Consider the following 27,476-nt stretch of genomic DNA (forward strand, 5'->3'; position numbering starts at 1 on the left):
AAGTAATAATAAATACAGCAGTAAGAGATTTCCACCTAAATAACTTATTAACTAAGGAAATAATAATAAATACAGCAGTAAGAGTTACCAATTAAACAACATATTTCCCAAGGAAGAAATAATAAATACATCAGTAAGAGTTACCCAGCTAAACAACATATTAGCTAAGGAAGTAATAATAAATACAACAGAAAGAGTTATCCACCTACACAACATATTAGCTAAGGAAGTAATAACAAATACAGCAGTAATAGTTACCCAACTAAACTACATATTGGCTAAGGAAGTAATAAAAAATAAAGCAGGAAGAATTACACACCTAAACAACATATTAGCTAAAAAAGTAATAATAAATACAGCAGTAAGAATTACACAACCAAACAACATATTTCCAAGTAAGTAATAATAAATACTACATCAGTAAGAGATACCCACCTACACAACATATTAGCTATGGAAGTAATTATAAATATACAGCAGTAAGAGTTACCCAACTGAACAACATATAAGCTAAAAACGTAATAATAAATACAACAGTAACAGTTATCCAACTACACAATATATTAGCAAATAAAGTAGTAACAAATACAGCGGTAATTGTTACCCAGGTAAACAACATATTAGCTAAGGAGATAATAACAAATACAGCAGTAAGAATTACACAACCAAATAACATATTTGCCAAGTAAGTAATAATAAATACATCAGTAAGAGATACCCATCTACACAACATATTAGCTATGGAAGTAATTATAAATATACAGCAGTAAGAGTTACCCAACTAAAACATATTAGCTAAAAACGTAATAATAAATACAACAGTAACAGTTATCCAACCACACAATATATTAGAAAATAATGTAGTAACAAATACAGCAGTAATTGTTACCCAGGTAAACAACATATTAGCTAAGGAGATAATAACAAATAAAGCAGTAAGAGTTACCTAACTAAACAACATATTGGCTAAGGAAGAATAATAAATAAAGCAGTAAGAATTACACACTTAAACCACATATTAGCTAAAAAAAGTAATAACAAATACAGCAGTAAGAGTTACCCAACTAAAAAACATATTAGCTAAGGATAATAATAAATACAACAGTAAGAGTTATCCAACTACACAATATATTAGCTAAGGAAGTAGTAACAAATACAGCAGTAATAGTTACCCAGATAAACATCATATTAACTAAGGAGATAATAACAAATAAAGAAGTAATAGTTATCCACCTACACAACATATTAGCTAAGGAAGTAATAATAAATACAGCAGTAAGAGTTACACAACTAAACAACATATTGGCTAAGGAAGTAATAATAAATAAAGCAGTAAGAATTACCCAACTAAACAACGTATTACCTAAGGAGGTAATAATAAATACAGCAGTAAAAGCTACCCAACAAAACAACATATTAGCGAAAAAAGTCATAATAAATACAGCAGTAAGAATTACCCAACTAAACAACATATTTGCTAAGGAAGTAATAACAAAAACAGCAGTAAGAGTTACCCATGTAAACAACATATTAGTTTAGGAAGTAATAACAAATACAGAAGTAAGAGTTACCCAACTAAACAACATATTAGCTAAGAAAAAAAAAACAAATAAAGAAGTTTGAGGTATTCAACTAAACATAATATTAGCTAAGTAAGTAATAACAAATACAGCAGTAAGAATTACCTAACTAAACAACATATTTCCCAAAGAAATAATAATAAATACATCAGTAAGAGTTACCCAACTTCAAAACATATTAGCTATGGAAGTAATTATAAATATACAGCAGTATGAGTTACCCAAATAAACAACATTTTAGCTAAGAACGTAATAATAAATTCAACAGTAAGAGTTATCCAACTACACAATATATTAGCTAAGGAAGTAGAAACAAATACAGCAGTAATAGTTACCCAGATAAACAACATATTAGCAAAGAAAGTAACAATAAATAAAGCAGTAAGAATTACACACCTAAACAACATATTAGCTAAAAAAGTAATAATAAATACAGCAGTAAGTATAACCAAACTAAAGAACGTATTAGCTGAGGAAGTAATAATAAATAAAGGGGTAAGAATTACACACCTAAACAACATATTAGATAAAGAAGTAATAACAAATACAGCAGTAAGAGTTATCGAACTAAACAAAATATTAGTTGGGGATGTAACAACAAATATAGCAGTAAGAATTAACCTACTAAACAACATATTAGCTATGGAAATAATAATAAATACAGCAGTAAGAGTTTCCCACCTAAATAACTTATTAACTAAGGAAGTAATAATAAATACAGCAGTAAGAGTTACCAATTAAACAACATATTTCCCAAGGAAGAAATAATAAATACATCAGTAAGAGTTACCCAGCTAAACAACATATTAGCTAAGGAAGTAATAATAAATACAACAGAAAGAGTTATCCACCTACACAACATATTAGCTAAGGAAGTAATAACAAATACAGCAGTGATAGTTACCCAACTAAACTACACATTGGCTAAGGAAGTAATAAAAAATAAAGCAGCAAGAATTACACACCTAAACAACATATTAGATAAAAAAGTAATAACAAATACAGCAGTAAGAGTTACCGAACTAAACAACATATTAGCCAATGAAGTAATACTAAATACATGAGTCACAGTTAACCAACTACACAAGATATTAGCTATGGAAGTAATTATAAATATACAGCAGTAAGAGTTCCCCAACTAAACAACATATTAGCTCATGACTTAATAATAAATACAACAGTAAGAGTTATCCAACTGCACAATATATTAGCAAATAAAGTAGTAACAAATAAAGCAGTAATAGTTACCCAGATAAACATCATATTAACTAAAGAGATAATAACAAATAAAGCAGTAATAGTTATACACCTACACAACACATTAGCTAAGGAAGTAATAATGAATACAGCAGTAAGAGTTACACAACTAAACAACATATTGGCTAAGGAAGTAATAATAAATAAAGCAGAAACAATTACACACCTAAACAAGATATTAGCTAAAAAAATAATAACAAATACAGCAGCAAGAGTAACCGAACTAAACAACATATTAGCTAAGGAAGTAATAACAAATACAGCAGTAAAAGTTACTCAATTATACAAAATATTAGGTAAGTAAGTAATAATAAATACAGTAGTACGAGTTACCCAACAACAGAATATATTACACAAAAAATTAATAATAAATACAAGAGTAAGAGTTACCCAACTACACAATATATTAACTAAAGAAGTAATAACAAATACAGCAGTAAGAATTACCCAACAAAACAACATATTAGCTTAGGAAGTAATAATATATACAGCAGTTAAAGTTTCCCAACTTAAACACGTATTACCTAAAAAAGTAATAATAAATACAGCAGTAAAAGCTACCCAACTAAACAACATATTAGCTAAAAAAGTCATAATAATTACAGCAGTAAGAATTACCCAACTAAACAACATTTTTGCTAAGGAAGTAATAAGAAAAACAGCAATAAGAGTTTCCCATATAAACAACATATTAGCTAAGAACGTAATAATAAATACAACAGTAAGAGTTATCCAAGTACACAATATATTAGCTAAGAAAGTAGAAACAAATACAGCAGTAATTGTTACCAAAGTAAACAATATATTAGCTAAGGAAGTAACAATAAATTAAGCTGTAAGAATTACACACCTAAACAACATATTAGCTAAAAACGTAATAATAAATACAGCAGAAAGTATAACCCAACTAAAGAACGTATTAGCTAATGAAGTAATAATAAATAAAGGGGTAAGAATTACACACCTAAAAACATATTATACAAAGAAGTAATAAGAAATACAGCAGTAAAAGTTATAGAACTAAACAACATATTAACAAAGAAAGTAATAATAAATACAGCAGTAAGAATTACCCAACTAAATAACATATTAGCCATGGAAGTAATAAGAAATACAGCAGTAAGAATTTCCCACCTAAATAACTTATTAACTGAGGAAGTAATAATAATTACACCAGTAAGAGTTACCAACTAAACAACATATTTCCCAAGGAAGAAATGATAAATACATCAGTAAGAGTTACCCACCTACACAACATATTAGCTAAGAAAGTAATAACAAATACAGCAGTTAGAGTTACCGAACTAAACAACATATTAGCTAAGGAAGTAATAACAAATACAGCAGTTAGAGTTACCGAACTAAACAAGATATTAGCTAAAGAAGTAATAATAAATAGAGCAGTAAAACTTACCCAATTATACAAAATATTAGGTAAGTAAGTAATAATAAATACAGCAGTAAGATTACACAACTAAACAACATATGAGCTAAGGAAGTAATAAGAAATACAGCAGTAAGAGTTACCTGCGTAAACAACATATTTCCCAAAAAAGAAATGATAAATACATCAGTAAGAGTTACCCAGCTAAACAACATATTAGCTAAGGAAGTAATAATAAATACAACAGAAAGAGTTATCCACTTACACAACATATTAACTAAGGAAGTAATAACAAATACAGCAGTTAGAGTTACCGAACTAAACAAAATATTAGCTAACAAAGTAATAATAAATACAGTAGTAAGAGTTACCCAACTACAGAATATATTAGACAAAAAATTAATAATAAATACAGGAGTAAGTGTTACCCAACTACACAATATATTAGCTAATGAAATAATAATAAATACAGCAGTAAGAATTACCAAACAAAACAATATATTAGCTAAGGAAGTAATAATAAATACAGTAGTAAGAGTTACCCAACTACAGAATATATTAGACAAAATATTAATAATAAATACAAGAGTAAGAGTTACCCAACTACATAATATATTAGCTAAGGAAGTAATAACAAATACAACAGTAAGAATTACCCAACTAAACAACATATTAACTTAGGAAGTAATAATATATACAGCAGTTAAAGTTTCCCAACTTAAACACGTATTACCTAAGGAAATAATAATAAATACAGCAGTTAAAGCTACCCAACAAAACAACATATTAGCTAAAAAAGACATAATAAATACAGCAGTAAGAATTACCCAACTAAACAACATATTTGCTAAGGAAGTAATAACAAAAACAGCAGTAAGAGTAACCCAGATAAACAACATATTAGCTTAGGAAGTAGTGACCAATATACAGCAGTATGAGTTACCCAAATAAACAACATATTAGCTAAGAACGTAATAATAAATACAACAGTAAGAGTTATCCAACTACACAATATATTAGCTAAGGAAGTAGAAACAAATACAGCAGTAATTGTTACCCAGGTAAACAACATATTAGCTAAGGAAGTAACAATAAATAAAGCAGTAAGAATTACACACCTAAACAACATATTAGCTAAAAACGTAATAATAAATACAGCAGTAAGTATAACCCAACTAAAGAACGTATTAGCTAAGGAAGTAATAATAAATAAAGGGGTAAGAATTACACACCTAAAAACATATTATATAAAGAAGTAATAACAAATACAGCATTAAGAGTTATCGAACTAAAGAACATATAAGCTGGGGAAGTAACAACAAATATAGCAGTAAGAATTACCCTACTAAACAACATATTAACAAAGAAAGTAATAATAAATACAGTAGTAAGAATTACCCAACTAAATAACATATTAGCCATGGAAGTACTAAGAAATACAGCAGTAAGAGTTCCCCACCTAAATAACTTATTAACTAAGGAAGTAATAATAAATACAGCAGTAAGAGTTACCAACTAAACAAAATATTTCCCAAGGAAGAAATGATAAATACATCAGTAAGAGTTACCCAGCTAAACAACATATTAGCTAAAGAAGTAATAATAAATACAACAGAAAGAGTTATCCACCTACACAACATATTAGCTAAGGAAGTAATAAAAAATACATCAGTAAGAATTTTCCTACAAAACAAGGTATTAGGTAAGGAAGTAATAATAAATAGAGCAGTAAAAATTTCTCAGGTAAACAACATATTAGTTATGGAAGTAATAATAAATACAGCCGTAAGAGTTTCCAAACTAAATAAGATATTAGCAAAGGAAGTAATAATAAATACAGCAGTAAGAGTTACACAACTAAACAACATATTGGCTAATAAGTAATAATAAATAAAGCAGAAACAATTACACACCTAAACAAGATATTAGCCAAAAAAGTAATAACAATTACAGCAGCAAGAGTAACCGAACTAAACAACATATTAGGTAAGGAAGTAATAACAAATACAGCAGTAAGAATTACCCTACTAAACAAGATATTAGCTAAGGAAGTAATAACAAATACAGCAGTAAGAATTACCCTACTAAACAAGATAATAGCTAAGGAAGTAATAATAAATCCAGCAGTAAAAGTTACCCAATTATACAAAATATTAGGTAAGTAAGTAATAATAAATACAGCAGTAAGATTACACAACTAAACAACATATGAGCTAGGGAAGTAATAAGAAATACAGCAGTAAGAGTTACCTGCGTAAACAACATATTAACTAAGGAAGTAATAACAAATACAGCAGTAAGAACTACCCAACTAAACAACATATTAGCTAAGGAAGTAATAATAAATACAGCAGTAAGAATTACCCAACTAAAAACATATTAGCTAATGAAATAATAATAAATACAGCAGTAAGGGTTACCCAACTAAACAACATATTAGCTTAAAAAGTAATAATATATACAGCAGTAAAAGTTACTTAACGTAACAACGTATTACCTAAGGAAGAATTAATAAATACAGCAGTAAAAGCTACCCAACAAAACAACATATTAGCTATAAAAGTCGTAATAAATACAGCAGTAAGAATTACCCAACTAAACAACATATTTGCTAAGGAAGTAATAACAAAAACAGCAGTAAGAGTTACCCAGATAAAAAACATATTAGCTTAGGAAGTAATGACAAATACAGCAGTAAGAATTACCCAACTAAACAACATATTAGCTAATGAAATAATAATAAATACAGCAGTAAGAATTTTCCAACTAAACAATATATTAGCTAAGGAAGTAATAATAAATACAGTAGTACGAGTTACCCAACAACAGAATATATTACACAAAAAATTAATAATAAATACAAGAGTAAGAGTTACCCAACTACACAATATATTAACTAAGGAAGTAATAATAAATACAGCAGTAAGAGTTACCAACTAAACAAAATATTTCCCAAGGAAGAAATGATAAATACATCAGTAAGAGTTACCCAGCTAAACAACATATTAGCTAAAGAAGTAATAATAAATACAACAGAAAGAGTTATCCACCTACACAACATATTAGCTAAGGAAGTAATAAAAAATACATCAGTAAGAATTTTCCTACAAAACAAGGTATTAGGTAAGGAAGTAATAATAAATACAGCAGTAAAATTTCTCAGGTAAACAACATATTAGTTATGGAAGTAATAATAAATACAGCCGTAAGAGTTTCCAAACTAAATAAGATATTAGCAAAGGAAGTAATAATAAATACAGCAGTAAGAGTTACACAACTAAACAACATATTGGCTAATAAGTAATAATAAATAAAGCAGAAATAATTACACACCTAAACAAGATATTAGCCAAAAAAGTAATAACAATTACAGCAGCAAGAGTAACCGAACTAAACAACATATTAGCTAAGGAAGTAATAACAAATACAGCAGTAAGAATTACCCTACTAAACAAGATAATAGCTAAGGAAGTAATAATAAATCCAGCAGTAAAAGTTACCCAATTATACAAAATATTAGGTAAGTAAGTAATAATAAATACAGCAGTAAGATTACACAACTAAACAACATATGAGCTAGGGAAGTAATAAGAAATACAGCAGTAAGAGTTACCTGCGTAAACAACATATTAACTAAGGAAGTAATAACAAATACAGCAGTAAGAACTACCCAACTAAACAACATATTAGCTAAGGAAGTAATAATAAATACAGCAGTAAGAATTACCCAACTAAAAACATATTAGCTAATGAAATAATAATAAATACAGCAGTAAGGGTTACCCAACTAAACAACATATTAGCTTAAAAAGTAATAATATATACAGCAGTAAAAGTTACTTAACGTAACAACGTATTACCTAAGGAAGAATTAATAAATACAGCAGTAAAAGCTACCCAACAAAACAACATATTAGCTAAAAAAGTCGTAATAAATACAGCAGTAAGAATTACCCAACTAAACAACATATTTGCTAAGGAAGTAATAACAAAAACAGCAGTAAGAGTTACCCAGATAAAAAACATATTAGCTTAGGAAGTAATGACAAATACAGCAGTAAGAATTACCCAACTAAACAACATATTAGCTAATGAAATAATAATAAATACAGCAGTAAGAATTTCCCAACTAAACAATATATTAGCTAAGGAAGTAATAATAAATACAGTAGTACGAGTTACCCAACAACAGAATATATTACACAAAAAATTAATAATAAATACATGAGTAAGAGTTACCCAACTACACAATATATTAACTAAGGAAGTAATAACAAATACAGCAGTAAGAATTACCCAACTAAACAACATATTAGCTTAGGAAGTAATAATATATACAGCAGTTAAAGTTTCCCAACTTAAACACGTATTACCTAAAAAAGTAATAATAAATACAGCAGTAAGAGTTATCCAAGTACACAATATATTAGCTAAGAAAGTAGAAACAAATACAGCAGTAATTGTTACCAAGGTAAACAATATATTAGCTAAGGAAGTAACAATAAATAAAGCAGTAAGAATTACACACCTAAACAACATATTAGCTAAAAACGTAATAATAAATACAGCAGAAAGTATAACCCAACTAAAGAACGTATTAGCTAATGAAGTAATAATAAATAAAGGGGTAAGAATTACACACCTAAAAACATATTATATAAAGAAGTAATAAGAAATACAGCAGTAAAACTTATAGAACTAAACAACATATTAACAAAGAAAGTAATAATAAATGCAGCAGTAAGAATTACCCAACTAAATAACATATTAGCCATGGAAGTAATAAGAAATACAGCAGTAAGAATTTCCCACCTAAATAACTTATTAACTGAGGAAGTAATAATAATAAAACACCAGTAAGAGTTAGCGAACTAAACAACATATTAGCTAAGGAAGTAATAACAAATACAGCAGTTAGAGTTACCGAACTAAACAACATATTAGCTAACGAAGTAATAAAAAATACATCAGTAAGAATTACCCTACAAAACAAGTTATTAGGTAAGGAAGTAATAACAAATACAGCAGTAAGAATTACCCTACTAAACAAGATATTAGCTAAGGAAGTAATAATAAATAGAGCAGTAAAACTTACCCAATTATACAAAATATTAGGTAAGTAAGTAATAATAAATACAGCAGTAAGATTACACAACTAAACAACATATGAGCTAGGGAAGTAATAAGAAATACAGCAGTAAGAGTTACCTGCGTAAACAACATATTTCCCAAGGAAGAAATGATAAATACATCAGTAAGAGTTACCCAGCTAAACAACATATTAGCTAAGGAAGTAATAATAAATACAACAGAAAGAGTTATCCACCTACACAACATATTAACTAAGGAAGTAATAACAAATACAGCAGTTAGAGTTACCGAACTACACAATATATTAGCTAATGAAATAATAATAAATACAGCAGTAAGAATTACCAAACAAAACAATATATTAGCTAAGGAAGTAATAATAAATACAGTAGTAAGAGTTACCCAACTACAGAATATATTAGACAAAATATTAATAATAAATACAAGAGTAAGAGTTACCCAACTACATAATATATTAGCTAAGGAAGTAATAACAAATACAGCAGTAAGAATTACCCAACTAAACAACATATTAGCTTAGGAAGTAATAATATATACAGCAGTTGAAGTTTCCCAACTTAAACACGTATTACCTAAGGAAATAATAATAAATACAGCAGTTAAAGCTACCCAAGAAAACAACATATTAGCTAAAAAAGACACAATAAATACAACAGTAAGAATTACCCAACTAAACAACATATTTGCTAAGGAAGTAATAACAAAAACAGCAGTAACAGTTACCCAGATAAACAACATATTAGCTTAGGAAGTAGTGACCAATATACAGCAGTATTAGTTACCCAAATAAACAACATATTAGCTAAGAACGTAATAATAAATACAACAGTAAGAGTTATCCAACTACACAATATATTAGCTAAGGAAGTAGAAACAAATACAGCAGTAATTGTTACCCAGGTAAACAACATATTAGCTAAGGAAGTAACAATAAATAAAGCAGTAAGAATTACACACCTAAACAACATATTAGCTAAAAACGTAATAATAAATGCAGCAGTAAGTATAACCCAACTAAAGAACGTATTAGCTAAGGAAGTAATAATAAATAAAGGGGTAAGAATTACACACCTAAAAACATATTATATAAAGAAGTAATAACAAATACAGCATTAAGAGTTATAGAACTAAAGAACATATAAGCTGGGGAAGTAACAACAAATATAGCAGTAAGAATTACCCTACTAAAGAACATATTAACAAAGAAAGTAATGATAAATACAGTAGTAAGAATTACCCAACTAAATAACATATTAGCCATGGAAGTACTAAGAAATACAGCAGTAAGAGTTTCCCACCTAAATAACTTATTAACTAAGGAAGTAATAATAAATACAGCAGTAAGAGTTACCAACTAAACAAAATATTTCCCAAGGAAGAAATGATAAATACATCAGTAAGAGTTTCCCAGCTAAACAACATATTAGCTAAAGAAGTAATAATAAATACAACAGAAAGAGTTATCCACCTACACAACATATTAGCTAAGGAAGTAATAAAAAATACATCAGTTAGAATTTTCCTACAAAACAAGGTATTAGGTAAGGAAGTAATATTAAATAGAGCAGTAAAAATTTCTCAGGTAAACAACATATTAGTTATGGAAGTAATAATAAATACAGCCGTAAGAGTTTCCAAACTAAATAAGATATTAGCAAAGGAAGTAATAATAAATACAGCAGTAAGAGTTACACAACTAAACAACATATTGGCTAATAAGTAATAATAAATAAAGCAGAAACAATTACACACCTAAACAAGATATTAGCTAAAAAAGTAATAACAATTACAGCAGCAAGAGTAACCGAACTAAACAACATATTAGCTAAGGAAGTAATAACAAATACAGCAGTAAGAATTACCCTACTAAACAAGATATTAGCTAAGGAAGTAATAATAAATCCAGCAGTAAAAGTTACCCAATTATACAAAATATTAGGTAAGTAAGTAATAATAAATACAGCAGTAAGATTACACAACTAAACAACATATGAGCTAGGGAAGTAATAAGAAATACAGCAGTACGAGTTACCTGCATAAACAACATATTAACTAAGGAAGTAATAACAAATACAGCAGTAAGAATTACCGAACTAAACAACATATTAGCTAATGAAATAATAATAAATACAGCAGTAATAATTACCCAACTAAACAATATATTAGCTAAGGAAGTAATAATAAATACAGTAGTAAGAGTTACCCAACTACAAAATATATTAGACAAAAAATTAATAATAAATACAGGAGTAAGAGTTACCCAACTAAACAACATATTTCCCAAAGAAGCAATAATAAATACATCAGTAAGAGTTTCCCAACTTCACAACATATTAGCTATGGAAGTAATTATAAATATACAGCTGTATGAGTTACCCAAATAAACAACATACTAGCTAAGAACGTAATAATAAATACAACTGTAAGAGTCATCCAACTACACAAAATATTAGCTAAGGAAGTAGAAACAAATACAGCAGTAATAGTTACCCAGATAAACAACATATTAGCAAAGAAAGTAACAATAAATAAAGCAGTAAGAATTACACACCTAAACAACATTATAGCTATAAAAGTAATAATGAATACAGCAGTAAGTATAACCCAACTAAAGAACGTATTAGCTGAGGAAGTAATAATAAATAAAGGGGTAAGAATTACACACCTAAACAACATATCAGCTAAAAAGAAATATCAAATACAGCAGTAAGAGTTACCGAACTAAACAACATATTAGCCAAGGAAGTAATACTAAATATAAGAGTCACAGTCAACCAACTACACAAGATATTAGCTATGGAAGTAATTATAAATATACAGCAGTAAGAGTTCCCCAACTAAACAACATATTAGCTCAGGACGTAATAATAAATACAAGAGTAAGAGTTATCCAACTACACAATATATTAGCTAAGGAAGTAGTAGCAAATACAGGAGTAATAGTTACCCAGATAAATATCATATTAACTAAGGAGATAATAACAAATAAAGCAGTAATAGTTATCCACCTTCACAACATATTAGCTAAGGAAGTAATAATAAATACAGCAGTAAGAGTTACACACCTAAACAAGATATTAGCTAAAAAAATAATAAAAAATACAGCAGCAAGAGTACCCGAACTAAACAAGATATTAGCTAAGAAAGTAATAATAAATACAGCAGTAAAAGTTACCCAATTATACAAAATATTAGGTAAGTAATTAATAATGAATACAGCAGTGAGATTACACAACTAAACAACATATGAGCTAGGGAAGTAATAAGAAATACAGCAGTAAGAGTTACCTGCGTAAACAACATATTAACTAAGAAAGTAATAACAAATACAGCAGTAAGAATTACCAAACTAAACAACATATTAGTAAAGGAAGTAAAAAAAAAAACAGCAGTAAGAATTACCCAACTAAACAACATATTAGCTAATGAAATAATAATAAATACAGCAGTAAGAATTACCCAACTAAACAATATATTAGCTAAGGAAGTAATAATAAATACAGTAGTAAGAGTTACCCAACAACAGAATATATTAGACAAAAAATTAATTATAAATACAGGAGTAAGAGTTACCCAACTACAAAATATATTATCTAAAGAAATAATAACAAATACAGCAGTAAGAATTACCCAACAAAACAACATATTAGCTAATGAAATAATAATAAATACAGCAGTAAGAATTACCCAACTAAACTATATATTAGCTAAGGAAGTAATAATAAATACAGTAGTAAGAGTTACCCAACTACAGAATATATTAGACAAAAAATTAATAATAAATACAGGAGTAAGAGTTACCCAACTACACAATATATTAGCTAAGGAAGTAATAACAAATACAGCAGTAAGAATTACCCAACTAAACAACATGTTAGTTAGGAAGTAATAATATATACAGCTGTAAAAGTTACCCAACTTAAACACGTATTACCTAAGGAAGTAATAATAAATACAGCAGTTAAAGCTACCCAACAAAACAACATATTAGCTAAAAAAGTCATAATAAATACAGCAGTAAGAATTATCCAACTAAATAACATATTTGCTAAGGAAGTAATAACAAAAACAGCAGTAAGAGTTACCCTGATAAACAACATATTAGCTTAGGAAGTAATGACCAATATACAGCAGTATGAGTTACCCAAATAAAGACCATATTAGCTAAGAACGTAATAATAAATACAACAGTAAGAGTTATCCAAGTACACAATATATTAGCTAAGAAAGTAGAAACAAATACAGCAGTAATTGTTACCAAGGTAAACAATATATTAGCTAAGGAAGTAACAATAAATAAAGCAGTAAGAATTACACACCTAAACAACATATTAGCTAAAAACGTAATAATAAATACAGCAGAAAGTATAACCCAACTAAAGAACGTATTAGCTAAGGAAGTAATAACAAATAAACCAGTAAGAATTACTGCTCCAAAAACAGATTAACTAAGGAAGTAATAACAAATACAGCAGTAAGAAATAACCAAATAAACAATATATTAGCTAAGAAAGTAATAATAAATACAAGAGTAAGAGTTACCCAACTACACAATATATTAGATAAAGAAGTAATAACAAATACAGCACTAAGAGTTATCGAACTAAACAACATATTAACAAAGAAAGTAATAATAAATACAGCAGTAAGAATTACTCAACTAAATAACATATTAGCCATGGAAGTAATAAGAAATACAGCAGTTAGAGTTTCCCACCTAAACAACATATGAGCTAGGGAAGTAATAAGAAATACAGCAGTAAGAGTTACCTGCGTAAACAACATATTAACTAAGGAAGTAATAACAAATACAGCAATAAGAATTACCCAACTAAACAATATATTAGCTAAGGAAGTAATAATAATTACAGCAGTAAGAATTACACACCTAAACAACATATTAGCTAAAAAAGTAATAACAAATACAGGAGTAAGAGTTACCGAACTAAACAACATATTAGCCAAGGAAGTAATACTCAATACATGAGTCACAGTCAACAAACTACACAAGATATTAGCTATGGAGTAATTATAAATATACAGCAGTAAGAGTTTTCCAACTAAACAACATATTAGCTCAGAACGTAATAATAAATACAACAGTAAGAGTTATCCAACTACACAATATATTAGCTACGGAAGTAGTAGCAAATACAGGAGTAATAGTTACCCAGATAAATATCATATTATTTAAAAGATAATAACAAATAAAGCAGTAATAGTTATCCAACTAAATAACATATTAGCAAAGGAAGTAATAATAAATACAGCAGTAAGAGGTTCCCAACTAAATAACATATTAACTAAGGAATTAATAATAAATACAGCAGTAAGAGTTAACAATTCAAAACATTTTACCTAAGGAATTTATAATAAATACAGCAGTAAGAGCTACCGAACTAAATAACTTATTAGCTAAGTCAGTAATAGTAAATACAGGGTAAGAATTACCCAACTAAACAACATATTAGCTAAGGAAGTAATAATAAATACAGCAGTAAGAATTACCCAACTAAACAACATATTAGCTAAGGAAGTAATAACAAACACAGCAGTAAGGGTTACCCAGGTAAACAACATATTACCTTATTAAGTAATAACAAATACAGCACTACGGGTTACCCAACTAATACCATATTAGCTAAGGAAGTAATAATATATACAGCAGTAAGAGTTACCCAACTAAACAACATATTAGCTAAGGAAATAATAATAAATATACCAGTAAGAATTACACACCTAAACAACATATTAGATAAAGAACTAATAACAAATACAGCAGTAAGAGTTATCAAACTAAATAAAATATTAGCTGGGGAAGTAACAACAAATATAGCAGTACTAATTACCCTACTAAAGAACATATTAACTAAAAAAGTAATAATAATTACAGCAGTAAAAGTTACCCAACTAAACAACATATCAGCTGAGGAAGTAATAACAAATAGAGCAGTAAGAGTTACCCAACTTATCAACATATTAGCTAAGGAAGTAATAATAAATACAGCAGTAAGAATTACACACCTAAACAACATATTAGCAAAGAAAGTAATAATAAATACAGCAGTAAGAATTATCCAACTAAACAACATATAAGCCAAGGAAGTAATAATAAATACAGCAGTATGAAATACCCAACTAAACAACATATTAGCTAATGAAGTATTAATAAATACAGCAGTAAAAAACTACCCAACTAAACAACATATTAGCTAAGGCAGTAATAATGAATACAGCAGTAAGAATTACCCAACTAAACAACATATTAGCCAAGGAAATAATAATAAATACAGCAGTAAGAATTACCCAACAAAACAACATAAATAGCTAAGAAAGTAATAATAAATACAGCAATAACAGATACCCAACTAAACAACATATTATCTAAGGAACTAATAACAAATACAGCAGTAAGAGTTACCCAGCGAAACAACGTATTAGCTAAGGAAGTAATAATAAATACAGCAGTAAGAAATACCTAGCTAAACAACATATTAGCTAAGAAAGTAAAAATAAATATACAGCAGTAAGAGTTACCAAACTAAAGAACATATTAGCTGAGGAAGTAATAATAAATACAGTAGTAAAAGTTACCCAACTAAACAACATATTAGCTAAGGAAGTAATAATAAAGAAAGCAGTAAGAGTTACTCAACAAAACAACATATTAGCTAAGGAAGTAATAATAAATACAGCAGTAAGAGTTATTCAAGTAAATTACATATTAGCTAAGGAAGTATTAACAAATACATGAGTAATAGTTTCCCAGGTAAACAATATATTAGCTAAGGAAGTAATAATAAATACAGCCGTAAGAAATACCCAGTTAAACAACATATTAGCTAAGGAAGTAAAAATAAATACAGCAGTAAGAGTTACCCAACTAAACAACATATTAGCTAAGAATGTAATAATAAATACAGCAGTAAGAGTTACCCAGCTAAACAATATATTAGTTATGGAAGTAATAATAACAAATACAGCAGTAAGAGTTACCCAACTATACAACATATTAACTGAAAAAGAAATAAAAAATACAGCAGTAAGAGTTACCCAACTAAACAACATATTAGCAAACAAAGTAATAATAAATACAGCAGTATGAATTACCCAACTAAACAACATATTAGCTAATGAAGTAATAATAAATACAGCAGTAAGAATTACCCAAATAAACAACATATTAGCTAAGGCAGTAATAGTAAATACAGCAGTAAGAATTACCCAACTAAATAACATATTAGCTTAGGAAGTAATAATATATACAGCAGTAAATTACTTAACGTAACAACGTATTACCTAAGGAAGAATTAATAAATACAACAGTAAAAGCTACCCAACAAAACAACATATTAGCTAAAAGAGTCGTAATAAATACAGCAGTAAGAATTACCCAACTAAACAACATATTTGCTAAGGAAGTAATAACAAAAACAGCAGTAAGAGCTACCCAGATAAAAAACATATAGGCTTAGGAAGTAATGACAAATACAGAAGTAAGGGTTACCCAACCAAAGAACATATTAGCTAAAAAAAAAACAAATAAAGAAGTAAGAGGAATTCAACTAAACAAGATATTAGCTAAGTAAGTAATAACAAATACAACAGTAAGAATTACCCAACTAAACAACATATTTCCCAAAGAACTAAAAATAAATACATGAGTAAGAGTTACCCAAATTCATAACATATTAGCTATGGAAGTAATTATAAATATACAGAAGTATGAGTTACCCAAATATACAACATATTAGCTAAGAGCGTAATAATAAATACAACAGAAAGAGTTATCCAACTACACAATATATTAGCTAAGGAAGCGGAAACAAATACAGCAGTAATTGTTTTCCAGGTAAACAACATATTAGCAAAAAAAGTAATAATAAATAAAGAGGTAAGAATTACACACCTAAACAACATATTAGATAAAGAAGTAATAACAAATACAGCAGTAAGAGTTATCGAACTAAACAACATATTAGCCAAGGAAGTAATACTAAATACATGAGTCACAGTCAACCAACTACACAAGATATTAACTATGGAAGTAATAATAAATAGAGCAGTAAAAATTTCCCAGGTAAACAACATATTAGTTATGGAAGTAATAATAAATACAGCAGTAAGAGTTTCCAAACTAAATAAGATATTAGCAAAGGAAGTAATAATAAATACAGCAGTAAGAGTTACACAACTAAACAACATATTAGCTAAGGAAGTAATAATAAATAAAGCAGAAACAATTACACACCTAAACAAGATATTAGCTAAAAAAGTAATAACAATTACAGCAGCAAGAGTAACCGAACTAAACAACATATTAGCTAAGGAAGTAATAACAAATACAGCAGTAAGAATTACTCTACTAAACAAGATATTAGCTAAGGAAGTAATAATGAATTCAGCAGTAAAAGTTACCCAATTATACAAAATATTAGGTAAGTAAGTAATAATAAATACAGCAGTAAGATTACACAACTAAACAACATATGAGCTAGGGAAGTAATAAGAAATACAGCAGTACGAGTTACCTGCATAAACAACATATTAACTAAGGAAGTAATAACAAATACAGCAGTAAGAATTACCGAACTAAACAACATATTAGCTAATGAAATAATAATAAATACAGCAGTAATAATTACCCAACTAAACAATATATTAGCTAAGGAAGTAATAATAAATACAGTAGTAAGAGTTACCCAACTACAAAATATATTAGACAAAAAATTAATAATAAATACAGGAGTAAGAGTTACCCAACTAAACAACATATTTCCCAAAGAAGCAATAATAAATACATCAGTAAGAGTTTCCCAACTTCACAACATATTAGCTATGGAAGTAATTATAAATATACAGCTGTATGAGTTACCCAAATAAACAACATACTAGCTAAGAACGTAATAATAAATACAACTGTAAGAGTCATCCAACTACACAAAATATTAGCTAAGGAAGTAGAAACAAATACAGCAGTAATAGTTACCCAGATAAACAACATATTAGCAAAGAAAGTAACAATAAATAAAGCAGTAAGAATTACACACCTAAACAACATTATAGCTATAAAAGTAATAATGAATACAGCAGTAAGTATAACCCAACTAAAGAACGTATTAGCTGAGGAAGTAATAATAAATAAAGGGGTAAGAATTACACACCTAAACAACATATCAGCTAAAAAGTAATATCAAATACAGCAGTAAGAGTTACCGAACTAAACAACATATTAGCCAAGGAAGTAATACTAAATATAAGAGTCACAGTCAACCAACTACACAAGATATTAGCTATGGAAGTAATTATAAATATACAGCAGTAAGAGTTCCCCAACTAAACAACATATTAGCTCAGGACGTAATAATAAATACAAGAGTAAGAGTTATCCAACTACACAATATATTAGCTAAGGAAGTAGTAGCAAATACAGGAGTAATAGTTACCCAGATAAATATCATATTAACTAAGGAGATAATAACAAATTAAGCAGTAATAGTTATCCACCTTCACAACATATTAGCTAAGGAAGTAATAATAAATACAGCAGTAAGAGTTACACACCTAAACAAGATATTAGCTAAAAAAATAATAAAAAATACAGCAGCAAGAGTACCCGAACTAAACAAGATATTAGCTAAGAAAGTAATAATAAATACAGCAGTAAAAGTTACCCAATTATACAAAATATTAGGTAAGTAATTAATAATGAATACAGCAGTGAGATTACACAACTAAACAACATATGAGCTAGGGAAGTAATAAGAAATACAGCAGTAAGAGTTACCTGCGTAAACAACATATTAACTAAGAAAGTAATAACAAATACAGCAGTAAGAATTACCAAACTAAACAACATATTAGTAAAGGAAGTAAAAAAAAAAAACAGCAGTAAGAATTACCCAACTAAACAACATATTAGCTAATGAAATAATAATAAATACAGCAGTAAGAATTACCCAACTAAACAATATATTAGCTAAGGAAGTAATAATAAATACAGTAGTAAGAGTTACCCAACAACAGAATATATTAGACAAAAAATTAATTATAAATACAGGAGTAAGAGTTACCCAACTACAAAATATATTATCTAAAGAAATAATAACAAATACAGCAGTAAGAATTACCCAACAAAACAACATATTAGCTAATGAAATAATAATAAATACAGCAGTAAGAATTACCCAACTAAACTATATATTAGCTAAGGAAGTAATAATAAATACAGTAGTAAGAGTTACCCAACTACAGAATATATTAGACAAAAAATTAATAATAAATACAGGAGTAAGAGTTACCCAACTACACAATATATTAGCTAAGGAAGTAATAACAAATACAGCAGTAAGAATTACCCAACTAAACAACATGTTAGTTAGGAAGTAATAATATATACAGCTGTAAAAGTTACCCAACTTAAACACGTATTACCTAAGGAAGTAATAATAAATACAGCAGTTAAAGCTACCCAACAAAACAACATATTAGCTAAAAAAGTCATAATAAATACAGCAGTAAGAATTATCCAACTAAATAACATATTTGCTAAGGAAGTAATAACAAAAACAGCAGTAAGAGTTACCCTGATAAACAACATATTAGCTTAGGAAGTAATGACCAATATACAGCAGTATGAGTTACCCAAATAAAGACCATATTAGCTAAGAACGTAATAATAAATACAACAGTAAGAGTTATCCAAGTACACAATATATTAGCTAAGAAAGTAGAAACAAATACAGCAGTAATTGTTACCAAGGTAAACAATATATTAGCTAAGGAAGTAACAATAAATAAAGCAGTAAGAATTACACACCTAAACAACATATTAGCTAAAAACGTAATAATAAATACAGCAGAAAGTATAACCCAACTAAAGAACATATTAGCTAAGGAAGTAATAACAAATAAACCAGTAAGAATTACTGCTCCAAAAACAGATTAACTAAGGAAGTAATAACAAATACAGCAGTAAGAAATAACCAAATAAACAATATATTAGCTAAGAAAGTAATAATAAATACAAGAGTAAGAGTTACCCAACTACACAATATATTAGATAAAGAAGTAATAACAAATACAGCACTAAGAGTTATCGAACTAAACAACATATTAACAAAGAAAGTAATAATAAATACAGCAGTAAGAATTACTCAACTAAATAACATATTAGCCATGGAAGTAATAAGAAATACAGCAGTTAGAGTTTCCCACCTAAACAACATATGAGCTAGGGAAGTAATAAGAAATACAGCAGTAAGAGTTACCTGCGTAAACAACATATTAACTAAGGAAGTAATAACAAATACAGCAATAAGAATTACCCAACTAAACAATATATTAGCTAAGGAAGTAATAATAATTACAGCAGTAAGAATTACACACCTAAACAACATATTAGCTAAAAAAGTAATAACAAATACAGGAGTAAGAGTTACCGAACTAAACAACATATTAGCCAAGGAAGTAATACTCAATACATGAGTCACAGTCAACAAACTACACAAGATATTAGCTATGGAAGTAATTATAAATATACAGCAGTAAGAGTTTTCCAACTAAACAACATATTAGCTCAGAACGTAATAATAAATACAACAGTAAGAGTTATCCAACTACACAATATATTAGCTACGGAAGTAGTAGCAAATACAGGAGTAATAGTTACCCAGATAAATATCATATTAGTTAAAAAGATAATAACAAATAAAGCAGTAATAGTTATCCAACTAAATAACATATTAGCAAAGGAAGTAATAATAAATACAGCAGTAAGAGGTTCCCAACTAAATAACATATTAACTAAGGAATTAATAATAAATACAGCAGTAAGAGTTAACAATTCAAAAACATTTTACCTAAGGAATTTATAATAAATACAGCAGTAAGAGCTACCGAACTAAATAACTTATTAGCTAAGTCAGTAATAGTAAATACAGGAGTAAGAATTACCCAACTAAACAACATATTAGCTAAGGAAGTAATAATAAATACAGCAGTAAGAATTACCCAACTAAACAACATATTAGCTAAGGAAGTAATAACAAACACAGCAGTAAGGGTTACCCAGGTAAACAACATATTACCTTATTAAGTAATAACAAATACAGCACTACGGGTTACCCAAATAATACCATATTAGCTAAGGAAGTAATAATATATACAGCAGTAAGAGTTACCCAACTAAACAACATATTAGCTAAGGAAATAATAATAAATATACCAGTAAGAATTACACACTAAACAACATATTAGATAAAGAACTAATAACAAATACAGCAGTAAGAGTTATCAAACTAAATAACATATTAGCTGGGGAAGTAACAACAAATATAGCAGTACTAATTACCCTACTAAAGAACATATTAACTAAAAAAGTAATAATAATTACAGCAGTAAAAGTTACCCAACTAAACAACATATCAGCTGAGGAAGTAATAACAAATAGAGCAGTAAGAGTTACCCAACTTATCAACATATTAGCTAAGGAAGTAATAATAAATACAGCAGTAAGAATTACACACCTAAACAACATATTAGCAAAGAAAGTAATAATAAATACAGCAGTAAGAATTATCCAACTAAACAACATATTAGCCAAGGAAGTAATAATAAATACAGCAGTATGAAATACCCAACTAAACAACATATTAGCTAATGAAGTATTAATAAATACAGCAGTAAAAACTACCCAACTAAACAACATAGTAGCTAAGGCAGTAATAATGAATACAGCAGTAAGAATTACCCAACTAAACAACATATTAGCCAAGGAAATAATAATAAATACAGCAGTAAGAATTACCCAACAAAACAACATAAATAGCTAAGAAAGTAATAATAAATACAGCAATAACAGATACCCAACTAAACAACATATTATCTAAGGAACTAATAACAAATACAGCAGTAAGAGTTACCCAGCGAAACAACGTATTAGCTAAGGAAGTAATAATAAATACAGCAGTAAGAAATACCTAGCTAAACAACATATTAGCTAAGAAAGTAAAAATAAATATACAGCAGTAAGAGTTACCAAACTAAAGAACATATTAGCTGAGGAAGTAATAATAAATACAGTAGTAAAAGTTACCCAACTAAACAACATATTAGCCAAGGAAGTAATACTAAATATAAGAGTCACAGTCAACCAACTACACAAGATATTAGCTATGGAAGTAATTATAAATATACAGCAGTAAGAGTTCCCCAACTAAACAACATATTAGCTCAGGACGTAATAATAAATACAAGAGTAAGAGTTATCCAACTACACAATATATTAGCTAAGGAAGTAGTAGCAAATACAGGAGTAATAGTTACCCAGATAAATATCATATTAACTAAGGAGATAATAACAAATAAAGCAGTAATAGTTATCCACCTTCACAACATATTAGCTAAGGAAGTAATAATAAATACAGCAGTAAGAGTTACACACCTAAACAAGATATTAGCTAAAAAAATAATAAAAAATACAGCAGCAAGAGTACCCGAACTAAACAAGATATTAGCTAAGAAAGTAATAATAAATACAGCAGTAAAAGTTACCCAATTATACAAAATATTAGGTAAGTAATTAATAATAAATACAGCAGTGAGATTACACAACTAAACAACATATTAGCTAGGGAAGTAATAAAAATACAGCAGTAAGAGTTACCTGCGTAAACAACATATTAACTAAGAAAGTAATAACAAATACAGCAGTAAGAATTACCAAACTAAAGAACATATTAGTAAAGGAAGTAAAAAAAAACAGCAGTAAGAATTACCCAACTAAACAACATATTAGCCAATGAAATAATAATAAATACAGCAGTAAGAATTACCCAACTAAACAATATATTAGCTAAGGAAGTAATAATAAATACAGTAGTAAGAGTTACCCAACAACAGAATATATTAGACAAAAAATTAATTATAAATACAGGAGTAAGAGTTACCCAACTACAAAATATATTATCTAAAGAAATAATAACAAATACAGCAGTAAGAATTACCCAACAAAACAACATATTAGGTAATGAAATAATAATAAATACAGCAGTAAGAATTACCCAACTAAACTATATATTAGCTAAGGAAGTAATAATAAATACAGTAGTAAGAGTTACCCAACTACAGAATATATTAGACAAAAAATTAATAATAAATACAAGAGTAAGAGTTACCCAACTACACAACATATTAGCTAAGGAAGTAATAACAAATACAGCAGTAAGAATTACCCAACTAAACAACATATTATTTAGGAAGTAATAATATATACAGCAGTAAAAGTTACCCAACTTAAACACATATTACCTAAGGGAGTAATAATAAATACAGCAGTTAAAGCTACCCAACAAAACAACATATTAGCTAAAAAAGTAATAATAAATACAGCAGTAAGAATTATCCAACTAAACAACATATTAGCTAAGGAAGTAATAACAAAACAGCAGTAAGAGTTACCCTGATAAACAACATATTAGCTTAGGAAGTAATGACCAATATACAGCAGTATGAGTTACCCAAATAAAGAACATATTAGCTAAGAACGTAATAATAAATACAACAGTAAGAGTTATCCAAGTACACAATATATTAGCTAAGAAAGTAGAAACAAATACAGCAGTAATTGTTACCAACTAAACAATATATTAGCTAAGGAAGTAACAATAAATAAAGCAGTAAGAATTACACACCTAAACAACATATTAGCTAAAAACGTAATAATAAATACAGCAGAAAGTATAACCCAACTAAAGAACGTATTAGCTAAGGAAGTAATAACAAATAAACCAGTAAGAATTACTGCTCCAAAAACAGATTAACTAAGGAAGTAATAACAAATACAGCAGTAAGAAATAACCAAATAAACAATATATTAGCTAAGAAAGTAATAATAAATACAAGAGTAAGAGTTACCCAACTACACAATATAGTAGATAAAGAAGTAATAACAAATACAGCAGTAAGAGTTATCGAACTAAACAACATATTAGCTGGTGAAGTAACAACAAATATAGCAGTAAGAGTTACCGAACTAAACAACATATTAGCCAAGGAAGTAATACTAAATATAAGAGTCACAGTCAACCAACTACACAACATATTAGCTATGGAAGTAATTATAAATATACAGCAGTATGAGTTACCCAAATAAACAACATATTAGCTAAGAGCGTAATAATAAATACAAGAGTAAGAGTTATCCAACTACACAATATATTAGCTAAAAAAGTAGTAGCAAATACAAGAGTAATAGTTACCCAGATAAATATCATATTAACTAAGGAGATAATAACAAATAAAGCAGTAATAGTTATCCACCTTCATAACATATTAGCTAAGGAAGTAATAATAAATACAGTAGTAAGAGTTACCCAACTACAGAATATATTAGACAAAAAATTAATAATAAATACAAGAGTAAAAGTTACCCAACTACACAATATATTAGCTAAGGAAGTAATAACAAATACAGCAGTAAGAATTACCCAACTAAACAACATGTTAGTTAGGAAGTAATAATATATACAGCTGTAAAAGTTACCCAACTTAAACACGTATTACCTAAGGAAGTAATAATAAATACAGCAGTTAAAGCTACCCAACAAAACAACATATTAGCTAAAAAAGTCATAATAAATACAGCAGTAAGAATTATCCAACTAAACAACATATTTGCTAAGGAAGTAATAACAAAAACAGCAGTAAGAGTTACACTGATAAACAACATATTTGCTTAGGAAGTAATGACCAATATACAGCAGTATGAGTTACTCAAATAAACAACATATTAGCTAAGAACGTAATAATAAATTCAACAGTAAGAGTTATCCAACTACACAATATATTAGCTAAGGAAGTAGAAACAAATACAGGAGTATTTGTTACCCAGGTAAACAACATATTAGCTAAGGAAGTAACAATAAATAAAGCGGTAAGAATTACACACCTAAACAACATATTAGCTAATAAAGTAATAATAAATACAGCAGTAAGTATAACCCAACTAAAGAACGTATTAGCTAAGGAAGTAATAACAAATAAACCAGTAAGAATTACTGCTTCAAAAACAGATTAACTAAGGAAGTAATAACAAATACAGCAGTAAGAAATAACCAAATAAACAATATATTAGCTAAGAAAGTAATAATAAATACAAGAGTAAGAGTTACCCAACTACACAATATATTAGATAAAGAAGTAATAACAAATTCAGCACTAAGAGTTATCGAACTAAACAACATATTAACAAAGAAAGTAATAATAAATACAGCAGTAAGAATTACCCAACTAAATAACATATTAGCCATGGAAGTAATAAGAAATACAGCAGTTAGAGTTTCCCACCTAAACAACATATGAGCTAGGGAAGTAATAAGAAATACAGCAGTAAGAGTTACCTGCGTAAACAACATATTAACTAAGGAAGTAATAACAAATACAGCAATAAGAATTACCCAACTAAACAATATATTAGCTAAGGAAGTAATAATAATTACAGCAGTAAGAATTACACACCTAAACAACATATTAGCTAAAAAAGTAATAACAAATACAGGAGTAAGAGTTACCGAACTAAACAACATATTAGCCAAGGAAGTAATACTCAATACATGAGTCACAGTCAACAAACTACACAAGATATTAGCTATGGAAGTAATTATAAATATACAGCAGTAAGAGTTTTCCAACTAAACAACATATTAGCTCAGAACGTAATAATAAATACAACAGTAAGAGTTATCCAACTACACAATATATTAGCTACGGAAGTAGTAGCAAATACAGGAGTAATAGTTACCCAGATAAATATCATATTATTTAAAAAGATAATAACAAATAAAGCAGTAATAGTTATCCAACTAAATAACATATTAGCAAAGGAAGTAATAATAAATACAGCAGTAAGAGGTTCCCAACTAAATAACATATTAACTAAGGAATTAATAATAAATACAGCAGTAAGAGTTAACAATTCAAAAACATTTTACCTAAGGAATTTATAATAAATACAGCAGTAAGAGCTACCGAACTAAATAACTTATTAGCTAAGTCAGTAATAGTAAATACAGGAGTAAGAATTACCCAACTAAACAACATATTAGCTAAGGAAGTAATAATAAATACAGCAGTAAGAATTACCCAACTAAACAACATATTAGCTAAGGAAGTAATAACAAACACAGCAGTAAGGGTTACCCAGGTAAACAACATATTACCTTATTAAGTAATAACAAATACAGCACTACGGGTTACCCAACTAATACCATATTAGCTAAGGAAGTAATAATATATACAGCAGTAAGAGTTACCCAACTAAACAACATATTAGCTAAGGAAATAATAATAAATATACCAGTAAGAATTACACACCTAAACAACATATTAGATAAAGAACTAATAACAAATACAGCAGTAAGAGTTATCAAACTAAATAACATATTAGCTGGGGAAGTAACAACAAATATAGCAGTACTAATTACCCTACTAAAGAACATATTAACTAAAAAAGTAATAATAATTACAGCAGTAAAAGTTACCCAACTAAACAACATATCAGCTGAGGAAGTAATAACAAATAGAGCAGTAAGAGTTACCCAACTTATCAACATATTAGCTAAGGAAGTAATAATAAATACAGCAGTAAGAATTACACACCTAAACAACATATTAGCAAAGAAAGTAATAATAAATACAGCAGTAAGAATTATCCAACTAAACAACATATTAGCCAAGGAAGTAATAATAAATACAGCAGTATGAAATACCCAACTAAACAACATATTAGCTAATGAAGTATTAATAAATACAGCAGTAAAAACTACCCAACTAAACAACATAGTAGCTAAGGCAGTAATAATGAATACAGCAGTAAGAATTACCCAACTAAACAACATATTAGCCAAGGAAATAATAATAAATACAGCAGTAAGAATTACCCAACAAAACAACATAAATAGCTAAGAAAGTAATAATAAATACAGCAATAACAGATACCCAACTAAACAACATATTATCTAAGGAACTAATAACAAATACAGCAGTAAGAGTTACCCAGCTAAACAACATATTAGCTAAGGAAGTAATAATAAATACAGCAGTAAGAAATACCTAGCTAAACAACATATTAGCTAAGAAAGTAA

Source organism: Tachypleus tridentatus, chromosome 10, assembly GCF_004210375.1.
Source record: "Tachypleus tridentatus isolate NWPU-2018 chromosome 10, ASM421037v1, whole genome shotgun sequence".
Taxonomy (NCBI): Eukaryota; Metazoa; Arthropoda; class Merostomata; order Xiphosura; family Limulidae; genus Tachypleus; species Tachypleus tridentatus.